The sequence below is a fragment of the Pelodiscus sinensis genome, chromosome 2, assembly GCF_049634645.1.
Source record: "Pelodiscus sinensis isolate JC-2024 chromosome 2, ASM4963464v1, whole genome shotgun sequence".
NCBI classification, from domain to species: Eukaryota; Metazoa; Chordata; order Testudines; family Trionychidae; genus Pelodiscus; species Pelodiscus sinensis.
In genome coordinates this window covers 228,947,062-228,959,400 of record NC_134712.1, presented here as the reverse complement: position 1 = coordinate 228,959,400, position 12,339 = coordinate 228,947,062, and the positions used below count along the sequence as shown (strand labels likewise).

The window sequence follows — 12,339 nt, the reverse complement described above, 5'->3', positions numbered from 1 at the left end:
CTCCCATGGTCCAGAAAATTCTCTCTTTTGGAATCGATCTGGTCCTGGGGTTCTGGACTAGAAAGGTTCAAGCTGTATTGATTTCAATTACAACACAGAATATGAAGTATATAGTGCTCACTTTATATTTTTATTATGTATTTGCACTATAAAAATAGTATTTTTCAATTTCTTATACAAGTATTACAGTGCAATCTTTTTTATTGTAAAAGTGCATCTTACAAATGTACATTTTTCTTACATAATTGCAATAAAAAACCAAAATAATGTAAAACTTCAGCACCTATAAGACCACCAAGTTCTACTTCTTGTTCAGCTAATCTCCAAGACAACAAGTTTGTTTACATTTACAGAAAATAATGCACTTCTCACTTTCAGATGACATTGTAAATAAGAACAGGCATTCACATGGCACTGTTGTAGCAGGCATTGCAAGGTATTCAGGTGCCAGATATGCTAAATATTCATATTCCCCTTCATGCTTTGGCCACCATTCCAGAGGATATGGTTCTATGCTGCTGCTGATTATTTAAAAATGTGTTAATAAAATTTGTGACTGAACTCTTTGGAGGCATACAATTCTCCCTCCACTCTATTTTACCCGCATTCTGCTATAGAATGGAATATATGGCAGAATCTGATGACCCAGCACATTTTTGTTTTAAGAACCCTTTCACAGCATATCTGACAAAATGTAAAGAAAGGACTAACTTGACATTTCTAAAAATAGTTAAGACATATGACCCAAAGTTTAAGAATCTGAAGTGCTATCCAAAATCTGAGAGAGAAGTTGATCACGCTTCCGGAAGTCTTAAAAGAGCAACACTTCAATGCAGAAACGATAGAAGCGAACCACCAAAAAAAGAAAATCAACCTTCTGGTGGCATGTAACTCAGATGATTATAATGAACATGCATCAGTCTGCACACCTTTGTCATTACTGAGCAGAACCTGTCATCAGCATGGACATGTCTTCTGGAATGGTGTTTGAAATATGAAGGGACATACAAATCTTTAGTACATCTGCTATGTTAATATCTGGTGACGTCAACTACAACAGTGCCATGTGAATACCTGTTCTCACTTTCAGGTGACGTTGTAAACAAGAAACAGACTGCACAGGACTGAATGGACTTGTAGGCTCTAAAGTTTAATATTTTATTTTTGAAAGTAGTTTTTTGTACATAATTCTACATTTGTAAGCTCAACTTTCATGCTAGAGATTGCACTACAATATTTGTATTAGGTGAGCTAAAATACTACTTTTATGATGCATATCTACTACATATTTGAGAGAGTCTGTGTGTTTTTCTGTCTGTTCAAGAACTCCTCCTAAATGGTAAGAGCTAGGACAACCAAATTTGATATATAGCTTCTTCTTTTTTATAATAACTGAAAGCAAGGTAAGTGTTTGGTTGTGCCAGGAAAATGGGATGTGCCTGGAATGGGATTGCTTCTCATAAATACACACAGAAGAGAGACAGAATTGCCATCTGGGACTGCTACAGCCCCAAATGCCCCCACCTCCATCTGCTGATGCCCGTTAGGGAGAGTGGATGGGCTGAACCTTCCTCCTCCCAATTTGTATGGGGAGATTGTTCCCTTCATTAGGGAGCAAGAGGAAAAAGCACAATTTGCTGCATTCCTCACTCTGGCTGAGGAGCTCAGGGAGCAGATGAACCTGCACCTGCCTCAGCTAGGGAACATGCACCCCTCCCCTGGCAGTGTCAGCTGGAGACGCTGCAGCCATAGATAAGTGCATCTCATCTGGCCCCAAGCTGCTGTGATGAGAGAGGGCTGTGGCAGGACAGCCTGCATACTGAACTCCTTAAACTGCAGCAAGGGAGGTTTAGGTTGGACATTAGGAAAAAGTTCCTAACTGTCAGGGTGGTTAAACACTGGAATAAATTGCCCAGGAACATTGTGGAATCTCCATCTCTGGAGATATTTAAGAGTAGGTTAGATAGGCATCTATCAGGGATGGTCTAGATAGTATTTGGTCCTGCCATGAGGGCAGGGGACTGGACTCAATGACCTCTCGAGGTCTCTTCCAGTCCTAGTATTCTATGATTCTATTCCCAGCCCCACCCCAGAGCAACGATTCAAATTAAGTGTGTACATTCATTTTATTTTCCAGAAAACAAATAATAGAGTTAAGGATCCAAGCAATGCTAGATAAATCTTCTAGTTTGTGATAAAAAATAGTGAACACTGTACTTTCTGCATTCTGCATTGTAACTGAAAATGTAGAAAACACTCAAAAGTATTGAAACAAATGGCACTCATTATTTAGCAGTATGATTAATCATGACTAGTTTCTTTAATCGCTTGCCAGTCTTAGTCTTTTTATTCAGGAAGTAATCTGGGGCTTGGTCTACACTATTAACTTATGTCAGTATAATTATATTACTCAGGAGTGTGGAAAATCCACACTGCTGAGCAACAGTTATACCAAGCTAGCCCCTTTTCTACGTAGTGTTGCCTCTTGGAGAGGTGAAGTAGCTATGCCTATAGGAGAAACTCTCCTATCGTTGTAGGTAGCATCTTCACTAAGCACTAAGTGCAGTTGCATTGGGTGACTGTACCACTACAGAAGTGTGAGAGCAAATCTAGCAGCTCCACAGTGGTCCAAGGCAGGAGAGCACTACCTGTGGAAAGCTGCTATGGTCACCTGGAAAGATGTGATGTGAGCTCTTCATGCCGTATAAACAGGAAGTGGAATTTCAGATATTCCTGGGGCTTGAACAGGGGGAGGGCAGAAGGTTGCTTACCTGGCTGCAGGGCAGTGGAGTTGAAACGGCTGACAAGAGGCCAGTTTGAGAGATATAATTAAGTTCAGTATCTACACTGGCAAATTTGTCCATGAAAGGCCTGTGCCTCTCATTGAGAAGTCTTATTTTGTTGATGAAATTGAGTTTTGTTGCCACAGGTGGCCTTGTAGTAGGTATACCCACCCTGTTTTGTTGATTAAAATTGCCTTTTGCCAAGGGAACTTGCCAGTATAAACAAACCCTAAGTTTAGACAAGCTCCGGGACAGTAAATTTATCTCTGTAGTTTTAGCTTCAAGGATCCCTACAAAAGTTTTGCACAGTTCTAGTTTGCATGGGTTTTAAATTCATAAACACATAGCCAAACTCAGTTCAAACTCCTGAATTGTGTTTTGTTTTGGCATATGAATTAAAAACACCAAAACCAGAGCTCTGTTGGACTCGGTTCACTGAAAAGTTTCTGAGCCTCTGCTAACTAGTCAAACTTTGCCTGAGTTTCCAGTTTGTATTCACCTGGCTTCATGTTTCATTACAAAAGTTTCACTCAGCTGCAGTTCAGAGGTATAACAATTAAAGTTCCCTGTGGAAGCTGGACCACCCAGAATTACAAATCAGTCCAAAAGGGAGAGTAATAGTTATAACACAGAGACATTTTGAATATGCTTTTATGAATCAGAAATGTGCAAAATCAAGGGTGGGGTTGGAGACAACTAAAGTTGTCCTCCATGTTAGATGCAGATAGTAATTTTTACATATTTTAAAATGTGTCCAATTCAGATACCTCCTGACTTTTAGGAAAGTTTGGATCCATATCCAGAGATGGGCCTGAGCCTCCAAGTCTGATTCTTCTATATTAAAACATAAGAATTGAAAATGGTTTTTATTTCAGTTAGTTCCAGCTGTGATGGTACAGAGAGCTACTTTTTAGTGAAAGGAAATCTCCTGAGTTGTGTGGAATATGCTGAAGGCCAGAGGGGAAATGTATCAGTGCAACCTTTGTTAAGATGCTTACTGGGGAGGAGAGGAGAGGGGAGCTTTTTGTCCCACTTGTAAGTGACAAAGCTTGTGGAATAGAGTTGCTGTGATGTACAGTACCACTTGTGCAGGGAATTAGGATCGAAGTAATTGTCGCTGTTATGGCTCTCTCCTGGTCCTGACAGATAGATGTCTCTTCTTCAGACAGCTCCTTTGTGGGTGGTGCATTATGTGCTCTTTCCACACAGTCTTGCTGTAGGTGAATATTACACTTAGCAAGTAAAGTGCTTGCTTAGTAACCTGATTATAAAGTGACAGATCTCACTCTTGTAATATTTTTGTTAGTGCAAGAAGCTATGTCACATGATAAAGACCTCATCTTTCAAAGGTTGAAAACAAAGATTTAAATTAATTATGTATCAGCACTGGTAACTGGGGAAGACCATCACGAGCTTACAGGTTCTACATGACAGCAATGCTTAAATCTGTAGAAGGAATCAAGATACTCTTCTTTAGAAATTCCACTTAGTTGACAAAACAGAAGCCATCAGAACAAAAAATCAGACTTGATACAATATGGTGCTGCATTGTCATTGTTCTAATTTAATTAGCTGCAGAATTAACCTATGACCTTCAATTCTTTTTTTCGTAAATCCTTCTGGAGTGGCAACCCATTTCCTTTCTTCTTTCTTGGATACTCTCAGAATGGCTTCTGCCTACATATGCTGCTTTTTACAATCAGACTGTTAAAACCTGACACTATTGAGACCTATTTTGGCCTTGAGTATCTTGCCTATCAGAAAGTTTGAACTTTGTTACCCATGCTAATCTGAGAGAGACCGATCTTCTTGTCTCTTCCTTTCAGGAATTCCTATGCCCCACTTTTTGATGCCTCCTCTTAATATATCTGTTCCATTGAGTCCTTTCCCCAAATATTTTGGTATGAATATCTAAACTCCAAGTTCTTTATATTATAACTTTACTGCTCCCCAACTAATACTCCCCATAAGTATGATAAAATAAAAAACTTAAGTGTGTTCTTTGGTCTACATACTCCATGTTTTCCTTTGTCTGTGCTAAACTATATTAGAAGCTTAACAAAATAACAGGAAAACTTTCAAAAAACGCATTTTAACATAGTCTCCTTGATTCAAGAAAGTATTTAACCAGCACTTAAGAATGTGTTTAAATGTAAGCATGTCCTTAAATGATGTGCTGAATAATAATGCCTTTATAAACTGGGGCCCATCATTTTAAAGTGCCTTTTGTGATTTCCCTTTCCTGCCCTCAAACTTCCTAAAAGTTCCTAATTTGGGATGAAGTGTAGGAAAATCCAACAATATATAGCTGAACTTTGACGGGAGGTGGTAGAATCCTCATCACTGGAGGCTTTTGAAAGAACAAAGTAGACTATCAGGGATGGTCAAGGTATACTTAATCCTACCTCAGTGCAGGGGGCTAAACTTGGCCTCAACCCCTGCATACCTATGACTACATGTAAAATTCCAGGGAGACTATTCTTCTAAAATGAGGAAGCTGAAAATTGGATTTGTAATAAGAAGCAAACTTCAGTATATGCCATTGTATATGATGTAAAATATTTGGATAGAAGAACATCTGCAATTAAGATCATTTGTTGAAGAAGGTATTCGACACAACAATAGAAAGAGATATTCACCATGAGTAAAAGGTGAGCATTCAAGGAAATGCAATATATTGTATATTGAATTAGTCCCTTCTATAAGTCTTACGTTACCTGTAATCTTCTATAATGTGTAGGACATGGAATGACTTGCTTGATCATCCTAAGGCAGCAGTGGTCAAATACCAGGCTGTGGGCCAATCCGGTGTCCCAGTCTGTGCTGCTTTCCACAGCTACTATTGGCTAGTAATGGCCAACAGGAACTGCAATCGCCCGTACCTGTGGAGAGGCAGGTAAATACAGTGGCAGCTGCCTGTCAGTGGCTCACCCTGGTGAGCAGCCGCCATCTTATTAACCACTCCTGTCCTAAGGAGTTGAAACTGCCTGCAACAGTCCTGCTCCTAATTTTGTGTGTTCCTTCTGAAAGATTATATTATGAATTTCAACACACTCTGGGTCCATTCACTACTCAGCAGTAAACTCAGACAAACATGGTAATATAGACTTTGCATAGAAATCTATCAAAGTATTTTGGCCATATTCCTTTCCTTGTATATAACAATTTTGATTGTGAAGTTTCCATGTATATTCTTAGTGAGTAAATCTTGATCCTTTTAATATTGCTTATGTTCTAAAATGGGTGTGTTCTACATCATACAAATGTCATGACAGGCAATAACAGCATGAAAGCTTAATAATTCTGTACTAATTACCTGCTGAAATAAATTAGTGTCAACGGTGTCTGGGTGAAAATGACATCATTCATGATATAATAAAATACACAAAACTATGTTTAAATAACATGAAATGTCTGGCTCAAATGAAGCCAGGAAATTCAAAGGTAATGACACTCCACCCTTAAGTTACACTGTGGGAAGTAAAAGGCATTTTATGGCTCTCATACTAGTTTTAACCATGAATGTGCTGGGGACTGTAAGATTATTTAGGACTTTAATGTTTAGTTTTCTTATAGTCTTAAAAATTAATGGAAATGTCTAAGTGTCCACATAGCATATTTAATAATAAATACCACATATAACCAGTGTGTAATGTTTCCTGGCTACATACATAATTAGTATTTGTACCAAGTACCCAAGAGTCCAGGACAGTGCCTTTCAAATCTATATGCTCAATGCATAATTAGCAAATTTTGCTACTCTAACAGTAGTGATTGTTGAAGTGATAAACATGAGAAAGTCTGAAATTCTGTAGATTTCAACAGGACTTAACATTTTTCAAATGATTGGATAGCATACTAGATTATATACCACAGATTAGGATTCCAAACTGGCCCTAGAAATAGATTAGCATATCAGCCAGAGCTTTCCCATGTCTAATAGACCCATAGAAGTTAAACATTGTTCTTCTACTGATGCCTTTTATTCTAGTTTCAGCATGAGGCTAATTTTGTGACCTTAAAAGAGAAGTTTTTAGCAAATGTTGGCAGTCTGAATTTTGGTACTTCAAAGATATTCTAATAAATTGTATAAAAATAGTAACTATTATTCTTTATTGCATACCACAGATTGTTCATCTTTTACCAGCCCAGTGATAAACTTAATTTTTAATATCAGATACTTTCAGTTTCATACACTGATAGATTCCAAGGCCAGAAGGGACCACTGTGATCATCTAGTCTGACCTTCTGTCGTTGAACTTTTCCTCAACTAATTTCTAAGCATCCCTGGGTGTATTTCCACCTCAATTTAAAAATAGTCAGTGATGGAAAATCCACCACAATCTTAGATTACTCCAGTGTATTCAAAAATGTATGCTTCCTGTCTGAATTTGTCCAGTTTTAACTTCTAGCCACTGGATGATGTTTAACCTTTCTCTGCTAGATTGAAGAGCCCAATATTTATTCCTCAGGTAGATATTTCAGTCACCTTTTAATTCTCTTTAAGTCAAATAAATGACCTTATTGAGTCTATCACTAAGGTATGTTTTCTAAATCTTTAATTATACTTGTGACTCTTCTTTGAATTTTCTTCAGTTTATCATCATGCTACTTTAATGGTGGGCACCAGAACTGGACACAGTATTCCAGAATTGGTTGCACCAGCGCCAAGTACAGAAGTGAAATAACATTTCAACTCCTACTCAAAATTCCCCTCTTTATGTATCCCAGGATTGAATTAGCTGTTTTGGTCCCACCATCACATTAGGAGCTCGTTCAGCTAATTAGCCACTCCGATGCTCAAATCTTTTTCAGAGCCACTGCTTCCCAGGATAGAATCCCCCATTCTGAAAGTATGGCCTACGTTGTTTGTTCCAAACTGCATACATTTAGCCATCTTAGAACACACGTTGTTTGCTTGTGCTCAGTTTAGCAAGCAATTGAAATTGCTGTGAATCAGTGATCTATCCCAGTGTTTCTCAACCTTTTTTTAATAAAGTACCCCTTTAAAAAAAATTATAAGTACCCCCAGAGCCAGGCACCCCCAGCTCACCTCCTGCACTCACCACTTCCCCAGAGCCAGGTTCCCCCAACCCCCTCCAGTTCTAACCCAATGCCCCTCCCCCAGAGTCAGGCACTGGACGTATGAAAACCCTACCTTTGAAATGCCCGCTCCCACTGCCCAACCCTGCCTCGGAATCTTGTCTGCAGGGAGCTCGCCATGTGGAGCTGTGTGCTCCCACCCTAGCCCGGCGCCCCCCCCTCACTACACCTCTGATGTAGGTGGGTCCTTTGGAGCAAAGCTTACTGTGATGGGGATGCGTTGTACTGAGCTACTGGTAGGGATGGGGGTAATGTGCGTCTCCAGATTCAGCTGCCCCCCCCCCCCCCACTGCAGCACCCTGGGGAAGCTGCCGGAGTGGAAACAATCTAGGAGAGGAGGCCATGGAAGTGATTTTTTTTTCTCCCCGCCCAAATCCGCCCCGCAACTTGGAACTGCTCTGGGGCTCACCGGAGCTGCCACCTCTGCAGCCATGCGCTTTTCCTGTCAGGCGCTGGATGTGTGCGCATAGTGGCTGTTAACATCCTGGCATGCAGCTCTGGATGTTCAGTTTGACAGGCATGTGCCACTGCCCCCTCCCCAATCCTCTTTGCAGGGCAAAATCCCAGACATTTTTTGTCAAATTTCACTTGTGCTGAGGTACCCCCCAGACTTCTCTCGCGTACCCCTAAGAGAACGTGTACCATTGGCTGAGAAACACTGATATATCCTCTTCAAAATTTACTGCTCCCCCTCTGTCATATAACTGATAAAGCTTTCATGACTTTTTTTCCAGGTTATTGAAAAAAATTATTTAATAGCATGAGGCCAAGAATGGATCTTGAGGGACCCCACTGAAAACATATATAATTGATGATTATTTCCTGTTTAAAAAAAACCTAGAATATAAAATAACGCACACATTAAATTGAAAACTCACTAAATAAGTCTCAAAATATTGATTTAATCAAAATATCTTGTGGTACCAAGTCAAATGTCTTACAAAAGTCTAAGTATTTTATTACAGCAACACTATTATATTTATTAACCAAACTAGTAATCTTTTTTCCCCCACCCCACAAAAGATCAAGTCCTCTTGACAAGACCTATTTTTCATAAACCCATGCTGATTTCCATTAATTACCCCCTCCTTTAATTCTTTATAAATAAAGTGCCATATCAGCTGCTCCATTATCTTGCTCAAGATTGAAGTCAGGCTTAGAGGCCTATCGTTACCTGGATCATTCAGTTTACTTTTTAAAAAATTGGCACGTTAGCTTCTCTTCTGGAATTTCCCCAGTGTTCCAAGACTTATTGAAAATGGACATTACCTCATTACAACGAGCTCCTCACTCAGCTCTCTTAAAACTCTTGGATGAAACTTACCTGGACCTACTGAATTCATAACTTCTGACTTTAGTAGCTTCTTTTTAACATCCTCCAGAGATACTAGTGGATTAGAAATAGTATTATTACCAGCCTGAGACAATATCATCTTTTCCCAAAATAGAACAGAAATATTTATTGCACACTTCTCCCTTTTTCTGAATTAATATTGCCAGTCTTACCATTAGTGGGCTGATACCATCGTCAAAAATATTTTAATGCCTAATATATTTAATACAAAATTATTTTCTTTATGTCTGACCAGAGATTGCTCCCTGTCAATTTTTCTGCAATTTCCAACTTTTAATTTGCATTCATTACTATCAGCGTCTCCTTTCTTAAGTTTATTTTTTAAACTGCCCCCTTAACTTCTCTGCTAAACCACATTGTTTTTTTTCAACCATCACATGCTTCTTCCTTAACTGTGGGATTCTGCCTTTTGGGGGATCTAGTGAGTTGTCTTTAAATCATTTGTATTTTTTCTGTACAAAATTCTCTCCCCCAGATGATTTGGTTCAATTGTTTTCAGCTTTATGAAAACGACCCTATTAAAGCACCAAGTGGAGGTATATAAACCTGGTCTGGACTTTATTCCACTTGCATGTAATAAGTTTGGTTGATGTGCTAAAGCAGAAATGCAATACTGTATCTGTAGCCCGGCTCATCTGAGGCACTACAGGTGGACAAAATATGGCCCACAGTCTGGATTAGCAGAGTGTTCCTACAGAATGTGTTCAGCTGCCCCTCACCCCCCACCTTCTTCTGTCCTGCAGCCAAGCTGCTCCCGGGACCCTTCTACTAGCTGCACAGAGGGGGTGGAGGGGAGTGCCAAAGTCAGCGTGTACCCCATACTCCTATACCTCAGGTATTGGGGAGAGGGACACACACACTGGAGTTGCTTCAGTCTGAAGTATGGTGACTAAGATGAGTTTCGTTTTAAGAGGCAGTACAGTGTTTCTAATATTCCTCCAGCAGCTAGCTCTTTCTTTCTTCTCTAGCCCCACTCCTGCCCCTTCCACCTGAGACCCCACCTCTTCTAGAGGCCTTGAGCCAGCCCCTGATGACTTACCAAAATTCATGGAGTGGTCCCCCCTGCAAAAATTATTGCCCACCTCTGAGGCAATAATGCACTTATTAACTGGTATCTTTGTTCCTTTGTCCCTGTTCTCAAATAAAAATGAATACAGATGTAATTCTGTCATGTTTTTTTCTGCTCACCTGCAGTCTCCATTCACATTCTTTTTATGGTACTTTAGTCAATAGCTTTTAACAGCTAAACATAAAAGCCACTGGGAGCATAAACAGGAAACTTGTGTTTAGGTGGGAGTTCCTAGGAATTTTATACTACTGACCGCAGAGGCCATGGGAGAAAGGAAATAGGAAAAACACTGTAAATGCCTGGGTGACTAATGACTTCATGTTTCTCATCTGGTTTTTTAGAATATGAAACATTCAATTTCTTCCAGGGAAAACACCACAAAAGACAGCAAGATTTTTTTCAAGACATTACTTGCTATGCCACTGTGGGAATAGAACAAATGAAATAAACACCACATTTTATTAAAAGAATATCTTGTTTCTGTAAGGTTGTAACGTGAAATGGTCAAATAAACCTACAATAAATCTTCACCTATAGTCTGTGTTACTTCCCAACCTCCAGAGAAGCAAGAGTGAATGCTCACCCTTTGCAGTCACACTAAGAGGATTTAGATGAAAGTAACCAAATTTGCACTCTCCTGCCTTTGCTACTGAACCAGCAGCTGGAGTGTGAGAGCAGTGTATCCCTTTGTAAGGAGTTTTAGCGTTGGCTCCCTAAAGAATTCCAATTGTTATCGGAGGCGCCCTCAGAGGGACTTCTTTTTTTGTTAGGAGCATGACTTAGAAGAGGTTTTGTCCCTTGCTGATTGCAGCAGTTTTTGCTGATCTGCATCTCACATGCAATGGAGGGGGGGGCAGGATTTCAAAGTCGGCCATCTGTACAGATGAGATTGGCAGTCTGGGGTAGTTTAGTGTCTTGATGATTCCTCTCTGAACACCAGACTGTAACTAAACTGAGACATCTGGTCACCTTCATTTAGAACGTGGGTCTAATTTCATTAGAAAGCTTAGGCAGCTTTCTCATATTAAAATTCTAAATTAGCAAAGTAAGGCTAAAAGTACATAGTGTTTTTAGAGTCTCACATTTTGGGAGTGGGAGATGCACATTCCTAGGGGAAGGCATTGAACACTTAACAGTGGACAGGAGGGGGTAGCCTGTGGAGTTAATCTCTCTAAACTGTTTTCTGACAGAGGAGATAGACAAAGGGTGATAGAGCCAGACCCTTTCTCACACAGAAAAGGGAACTACTTCCACTGGAATGCACTGCTTTAAAGGAGCCAGAAAGCCTACTACAGAAGCAATAAAAGAATGTTACTTGCCTGTGGTTGACAGTACTGCTTCTGTGGTGCTTTTAGCTCCTGCAGGTCTAGGGAGTGAGCAGCCAGGGCAGGATGGAACTCAGACTGCTGAAATCCTCACATGAAGCAAAGCAGCTGGGCCTGCAGCTTATTTAGTTCTTCATATGTTTGGCTGTGGTGACATCTGGGTCTACTCCTAGCTATAGAATAAAAATTAGTGGACTGTCACATGTTGCAGTTTATGTAAATTATCCTCCTAGGTAACTTTAATTTGTGCAGAGCAACTAGACTAGAGTTAAAATAAAGCTTAAAGCTATTCAGCTATTGAAGTAACAGATCTAACTTTGAGAGTTATAATAATAATGTGCTCAGCCTGTTAGAGCCAATAAAGAACCATGACGTCAGCCCTTATTCAGCAAACACTTAAGTACATGCATAAGTCCCATTGAAGACAAGCATTTTGCTGAATAGGAATGTGATTACAGACATGCTTAAAGTAAAGGACACGTTCAAGTGCTTTTCTGAATCAGGGCCAATGTCTATACCCCAAGCATCTTACAGTCTAATTATAGAGGTGATACAGTGAATGAATACCATTTAATAAGGGAGTTGCAGATGAGAAGAGTAACAAATATCACATGGGTGCTCATCTGTAGTCTATGCACATGCTGCAGTCTTTCCACCAATATAAAAACAGACCTCATTTTATTATAATATATCTTGCTTTGCCCA

General features: G+C 39.7%; 1 long non-coding RNA gene across 2 annotated transcripts in view; it reads right to left on the bottom strand.

The window, feature by feature from the left end:
* The window catches only part of LOC102456494 (uncharacterized), a 134,228-nt gene that overhangs the window by 81,310 nt on the left and 40,579 nt on the right, over positions 1-12,339 (bottom strand). For both annotated transcript variants that reach the window (XR_012902090.1, XR_001367751.3), the window contains exons 2-4: positions 11,629-11,807; positions 9,211-9,273; positions 5,501-5,665 (exon numbers count right to left, since the gene is read on the bottom strand). This is a non-coding gene — a long non-coding RNA (uncharacterized LOC102456494). The remainder of the gene's footprint in view (positions 1-5,500; positions 5,666-9,210; positions 9,274-11,628; positions 11,808-12,339) is intronic.